This window comes from Haliotis cracherodii, unplaced genomic scaffold, assembly GCF_022045235.1.
Source record: "Haliotis cracherodii isolate W230 unplaced genomic scaffold, xgHalCrac1.p SCAF_8, whole genome shotgun sequence".
In the NCBI taxonomy this organism is placed as follows: domain Eukaryota; kingdom Metazoa; phylum Mollusca; class Gastropoda; order Lepetellida; family Haliotidae; genus Haliotis; species Haliotis cracherodii.
Genome location: NW_027266341.1, coordinates 50,628,064 through 50,636,031, shown reverse-complemented (window position 1 = coordinate 50,636,031; position 7,968 = coordinate 50,628,064).

The window sequence follows — 7,968 nt, the reverse complement described above, 5'->3', positions numbered from 1 at the left end:
ACCAGGGCAAGTCGTTGATGTTGGTATTATGAAGGTAGTCTACCGTGACACGAGCTGTGTGCGGTGGAGTGTTGTCCCTTGGAAACAACTCTTCCTAGGGAAGCAGGTGAGGTTGAAGAATTTGATTCTTGTAGCGATTTGCTGACATATTTCCCTGCACCACAACCAAGTCAGATCAATCGTTGAACCACACTCGTCTCCAGTTTCTCAAATTCCAAGGCTGTAAGGTATGGCATCAACGCAAGCACCGCTGTCGATGGATCTGTTGCAAAACAGGGACGATAACTGGTCTTCTGGGTCGGATTCCAGCCTCGCGAAGATGGTTCCTGACAGTCTGGTCAGATATCCTCCTCAAATCAGGGATGTGCCCTGCAGTCTCCGTAGCTGTGGCATTGCGATGACGTAGGTGGAACAGTCGAATGTAGCGATCCTGTGCAGTGGTTAAAAACTCTTGGTCGGCCGCTTCTCGGACGGTCTGTAGTGGAATTGAACTGTGTGTCCCAAAGGCGGCAAATCGTGATGTGCAACAGAAGACTGCGATTCATCTCTTTGGATACGTCTTATGTCGATGTTCCGATCGACAGCCCTGAGTCTCGGCATATTCGAACTTGAAAAATGTTGACAATTGAATGACAAATTATTGCTTGCCTTTTTATAGCCACTACCACGAGTTACGAATGCCATAACTTGCACATGCATTTTGCTTGACTGTTTTCCTCCGTGACATTTTTTAACAATGTTTAAATGCCGTTTAAGACATTGCAAATCGTCAATGGCTGCGTTTTGACGCACCGTTTGTCGAATATCAGGCCACTAACATTTTCCAATAACATATATCCAATTTATATACCGGATCTTTTGTGTAGTACATACTACCTATGCGTTTCTTTTTTTGAAGAGTGTACTTCACCATCGAAAAAACATTTCTTGTTTGCTTCATTTTTAGCCATCATCAAACATGGCCGCGTATATATTTTCTTTTGCTCGACGGTTTAGTTCCCATTGGGAGAGAACGCTATACTTGTGTTTCAGATAATAAGTAATAAGTATTTCGTAAGATATTTCCGTTCAAACACTATCTGACCATCTGGCCTGGCAGCCTAATGAACGCGCGTCATAATCTCATTACTGTCATATATTGATTCCCTTTAAGAAGCCGTGATCACATTATACGTCAGTACATGGTGTCACGCAAAGGTCACGCCTACACTTTATACCCGAGTTTTGAAAACGTTCAGCACAACAAACAACTTAGTCTTCTCTTAAAATAGATGCTTTCCAACGGCGTATGACCGTTTTCATGAAGGTTAGGCCACAACTTGTTTTAGTGATTGAGTTTGGTTTATAACGCAGATTTGAACAGAATTTCTGCCAGCCCACGCCATGTTAGAATGATGTGAACGAAATCTCCAAAGGGATTAAGGTCATACCTTGACCACAGTGTGAAACACGTACGTGCACGAATATGGTGCTGATATGATGGACCCCTGAAGATCCGGGATAGAATAGGTCTTCAGCAACCCATGCTTGCTGTAAAAGGCGACTTACTTGTCGCAAGAGTCGACAAACGGGATTAGGCGGTCAGGCTCGCTGACTTGGTGGATGCATGCTATCGTATCTCAATTGTATGGATCGATGCTCATGATGTCAATCACAGGATTGCCGGCCAAGAAAGCTGTCATATAGCTGGAATATTGCAGAATTAAAAATGAAGTGATGAAAAACGGAGTAAATCTTGAATTCGAACTCAAGAATCCACAGAGTCATATCTTAGCCCTATACAATTGTCATATCTATGTTAACACATTTGAGTTAAAAACTAATGTTATTGCACTTAGGTCGCTTGATCCAAGTCGATCCTGTCAAGGCTAAGGGAAGCAACTCTCAACGATATATTATCACACCTATACTGACCACTTAAGGCATCAGTCAACAAATGTGTATCATTTTCACTAAATCTGTGAAAAAAATAGTTATGCGCTATATTGTTTAACACTATACTTGTCGTGCACATAATTACTACCGTAGCTGGAGTGTTTTCCTTTCATCGGGCTGTGGGGTAGCCAAGTGGTTAAAGCGTTCGCTCATCTCGCCGAATGATTGGTTTCGATTCCCCATTCGGTATGACCCGTGAAGATCCGGGGTAGAACTGGTCTTCAGCAACCCATGCTCGCCGCAAGAGGCGACAATGCTTGTCGTAAGAGGCAACTAACGGGATCGGGTGGTCAGGCTCGCTGACTTGGTTGATGCATGTCATCGATCCCAATTCATTATTAGATTGTCTGATCCAGACTCGATTATTTACTGAACGCCTTCATATGGCTGGAATATTGCTGAATGCGGCGTTAAACAACCAACCAACCAACCAACCAACCAATTTGTACAATGTGTCCCCCACCTGATATTGCTGGACTATTGCGTAAAGCGGCATTAAACCATATATACTTACTCAAGACTGTTACTTGACGGAAATACATGAAAAGTAATAGCGATCCCAGATAAAACTCATTCTACCTTTGCTCTACCTTGTTTGAATACTGTTAGAAGGTCATATAGAGAAAGAAATAATCTATGCATTGTGTGCTTGATATGATGGAGATACGCTTTATAAACGTAACAACGTTACTTGTCATTCATATACATTTCCAGACAACGCCGACAGCACATTATGAATATGCAAAAAAAGATTTTCGGAAGATGTAGGCTTTAGTTGTTTCGATTCTTCTCGCAGGCTGTCAACCTCATTATAGCGCCCACTTCCTCAGAAACATAATATTGTTCTAAGTATGCTTATGACTAGAAACTGTGAATAGTTGCCAAGGCGACCGTTGGCGGTGTGAAACAGAATGAATAATGATGTATTACCGTATTTCATCCTCTTCCACAAAGATGCTGTGAAGAAACTGTTAACTGCAGGGAACAAACCTGTGAGCTCAAACTCCGCTTGTCCGGACCGTTCCGAGTCAATTGTTCGGATGTATTGTCCATTGGGGTTAATGGAAACATTCCAACGATTCCAGCCCAGAAGACAAATGTTTTGGATTAATAGGGTTGTCGATAATGTGTTGACATGTAGTGCCTTTCCGTGTGTATATGATATAAAGATGAAAATAGATAAACAGCAGCCAATATATAATGTTTAGGAATCTATATGATTACAAATCATTGCGGACACGAAATTCATCTTAATGCTGTGCTGGTTGTATTTAGGAGTGAGAAATGTGTTGCGATTTTAATGCCGCTTTGAGGACTATTTTATGTCATATAGAGGGTGTGGTTTGCGCGGTAAGCAGCAAAGTGCGGAAGGTGGCAGACGTTAATAATTTTGGTGAAATCTACTGGCATAGTGCAGAAAAACCAAGGATAATAATCAGGACGACTCTTAAAGCGGAACACCCACAATTGCTTCATCTTTGTAACTATGAAACGAGGGTCCATCGACCACTAGCACGGCGCACACAAGTAGACACTGAGGTGAGTTTGAATCCAGTGAGTTTTGCTTAGCGCCGCATAAGACAGCTAGTATCCATTAGCGTTATCATTAATTGAATGTTTGTTGTTTAACGCCGCACTCAGCAATATTCAAGCTATATGACGGCGGTCTGTAAATAATCGAGTCTGGACCAGACAATCCAGTGATTGATATCATGAACAATTGAGATCGATGACATGCATCAACCAAGTCAGCGAGCCTGACCACCCGATCCCGTTAGTTGCCTCTTACGACAAGCATTGTCGCCTTTTGCGGCGAGCATGGGCTGCTGAAGACCAGTTCTACCCCGGATCTTCACGGGTCATACCAAATGGGGAATCGAAACCAGGCCTTCGGCGAGATGAGCGAACGCTTTAACCACGTGGCTACCCCACCGCCCCGATGAAGGGATTGCACTCCAGCTACGGTAGTACTTATGTGCACGACACGTATAGTGTTAAACAATATAGCACAAGCATTGTCGCCTCTTGCGGCAAGCATGGGTTCTACCCCGGATCTTCACGGGTAGGTAGGTCTTATATATTTTCAAGTTGGGTAAAACAAAGGAGTACGGCACAAACCTAGATTTGTTTATTTGTTTGTTGTTAATATTCCAGCTTCATGGCGGCGGTCTGTACTTATTCGAGTCTCGACCAGACAATCCAGTGATTGATATCATGAGCAAAGATCCACCAATTTGGATATGATGACATGCATCAACCAAATCAAGAAGCCTGACTATCCGATCCGTTAGTCGCCTCTTACGACAAACATGGGTTGCTGGAGACCTATTTTCTTCCCGGATCTACTCGAGTGACAAACCTAGAAACAGTCGGGGCGAATCTGGGATTCGAACCCACAATCATAAATTCTTTTGCCAGGGGACGCAACTCCGCACAGTGTACGATTAACAACTTGGGATCGAACCTAGTCGTTTTGCACGGCAAGCGAACACGCCATCCTTTATTCTAGCTGCATGAGAGAATAGTCAAAGCAATGCCTATGTTTAATACCAGACACACCGCCTCCGTGGTCTAGTGGTAGAGAGTCCGCCCGGAGAGCGGAAGGTCCGGGGTTCGATCCCCGGCCGCTTCATACCAAAAGACGTTGAAAGATGGTACTTGTTGTTACCCTGCCTGGCGACCGACATTAAGGGGCTAAAACAAGGACTGGTCGGCTCGGAGTCAGTATACTGTGTCTGGGTGGGGTATTCATGTTAAACTGCGGCATGGTATCTCCGTGGGCTAGCACTATCACTCGGCATCAGTCCGGACTAGTACAAGCAGCCACACACACATACGTGCATTCACGTCGCTATATAAGTGCAATAATCTAGGACGCGACGTTAAACCTAATTTCACCTCACCTGATATCAGACACCATCTGTGAATATATTTTATGTATAAATAAACCTACATCGGCACTCGCTATTCAAGTAACTGTCACAATCAGATACATCCAATGTACACGTATGGTATTTACATTCGTCCAATGTGCGTTAATTGTATCTATGTATACTAGTAGAGATAGCAATCCCGACCGATGATACTGTTATATAGGTCAACAGACAAATAATGCTTCGCACTATACATATCTGGTTATATAAATTCATGTATACTGAACGAAAACAGTTAGGGATCTAATATTATTTGGGATATTTTTTATGGAATTGTGTATTCAGTCTTTACTTTAAAAATATACCCAAAATTCATGACCCCTACCTAAGTTTTTTCATTATTGGAACATCATTCATATATGTTGTATACATAGAAGAGGTGCAATATGAAGGCTTATCTTTTCTATACAGCCATCCATCTGCCCACCAGCCCATTCATCCATCATTTCATCCATCTACCAAATCCATCACTCTATTCACCTCACCTCAATTGATCCTATAAACTGCAGGTGGTTGTTGCAGCATCGTCGAATGTTAACACTTGTTCATGGCTTAATGACAAACGTGGTTTATGGTCAGAACCTTGAGATGAGGGTCAGAACCTTGAGAAAATGGCGTGAACCTTGAGATAATGGCATGTACCTTGAGATAATGGCGTGTAGCTTGAGATAATGGTCAGAACCTTGAGATAATGGCGTGAACCTTGAGATAATGGCATGTTTCTTGAGATAATGGCATGTACCTTGAGATAATGGCGTGAACCTTGAGATAATGGCATGTATCTTGAGATAATGACATGTACCTTGAGATAATTGCGTGAACCTTGAGATAATGACACGAACCTTGAGAAAATGGCATGTACCTTGAGATAATGGCATGTATCTTGAGATAATGGCAGGTACCTTGAGAAAATGGCATGTAACTTGAGATAATGGCATGTAGCTTGAAATAATGGCATGTATCTTGAGATAGTGACATGTACCTTGAGATAATGGCGTGAACCTTGAGATAATGACACGAGCCTTGAGATATTGGCATGTAGCTTGAGATAATGGCATGTAGCTTGAGATAATGGCATGTAGCTTGAGATAATGGTCTGACCCTTGAGATAATGGTCAGAACCTTGAGATAATGGTCGCGACCTGAGATAATGGCCCGCACGAAAATCCAGCCAAAGGAGAGGACACCAAGTATTCAAAAACTCCGACAGTGCTAAAACACCTGTGGTTCCCGAATGACACATATTATCGATGACCAACACGTGGTCAAGCCGAACAATACACAAGGTGGTCAAAGGTCGTATCGCTGTGGTGACCAGGAATTCGTATCCAAGCAATGGTTCTGACACATATTGATGGATTTATAAACATAATTAATATGTACACTCGTGAGATTCGATAGCCAGCCATGAAGTCAAAGGTCAACACCGTCCACATATTTTCTGCATTGATCGAAATATAGTTTCAAGATGTGTCTATCACACCGATGGCATCTTAGATCAAGCTCAATAGTTGGCCAACTTGGTGTGTATTATTTTGTTTGTTTGTTGTTTTTTGTTTAACGCCGCACCCAGCAATATTCAAGCTATATGACGGCGGTCTGTAAATAATCGAGTCAAGACCAGAAAATCCAGTGATTGACATCATGAGCATTGATATCATGAACATCGATCCACACAATTGGGATACGATGACACGCATCAACCAGGTCAGCGAGCCTGACCACCTGGTCCCGTTAGTCCGCCGTCATATAGCTGGCATATTGCTGAGTGCGACGTTGAACAACAAACAAACAAAATGTGGAGCCGATTCATGGTATCTGACGCCGTGGTATTGTTGGAATAATGCTTAAAACTGACGGAATGCATTACGTCCAGGGGACTGGGGCCACTTGCACAAAGCGACCTTAGCGCTAAGACTATTGCAAGTCTATGTTAAAGTATGGGAGTTACGATCATCTTAGCGCTAAGATCGCTTTGTGCAAGTGGGCCCTGGTAGGTAAGGTGGTCGCTCGACACACGGAAGACCAAGGGTTTGACTTGACATTACTGTAATATATCACGGAGTAAGGGGGCACGGGTGGCCCAGTCGTCTAAGCGATTCGCTGTGCAGAGGTGCGCCAGAAACCTATGATTGTGGGTTCGAATCCCGGTTCGCCCCGATTATGTTTCTAGGTTTGTCAACACCATACCCTTGCTCGTGGGTTTCACCGAAGTGGTAAACGTCTGAGTCCTGCATCACTTCGGGTTTTCCTCCCACTTTAAGCTGACACGCCGTGATAAATGACGGAGTAAAATCATGTTGACTCTCAATCACACACCATTTTCAGCCAACACCGAGGTCCTCCGTTTATTACTATTGACAATGTATCGCACCTTCAAACAGCTGTGCTGGAGAAGGATATCTGATTATCAGTGAAACGTTTATGTATGAATACTGCATTACTTTGTTGTCGGTTATAACGGACCAACACGTGTCAATTACAGTCGCCTGCAGCAGAGCGCTTATTACACTGACTCGGTTCTCAGTGGAGGAAATACGACAGCTAAGTTCTTACCAACATAAACGGTCCTATTTGACATATATACTACTGAAAAGACTTTACAGAACACCCGATTCGTTCATATTACAGTAAATTACATTTATATCGAACACGCTTAAAACGAACTGATTGATATAACGAACTTAGTTTTTAGTTACGGCCATTTGTGGTATATATGCTTATAACGAACTGTGGTTATTACGAACTAAAATAAGTGATGCCCTTGGGCTCGTTATAACCGTAGATTAATGTCCTATAGTTAGTATGCCGTGTCAATAAAAAGCACACGATTCTTTCATATTACTATAATTTATCTATCATGCCACATCTTCCCGAAGCAAGGGAGTTAATGGACAATAAAAGTCCGACCACCGTTGCCGAATTATGGAGTTACATTCTGGCTGGACTAACGAGTCTGTGCATAGTCCAATCAAAATCTTGTAACGAGTGAGTGAGTCTGGTTTAACGCTGCTTTTAACACTATTCCAGTCATATCACGGCGTGTCAGCTTAATGTGGGAGGAAAGCCCGAAGTGATGCAGGTCTCAGACGTTTACCAC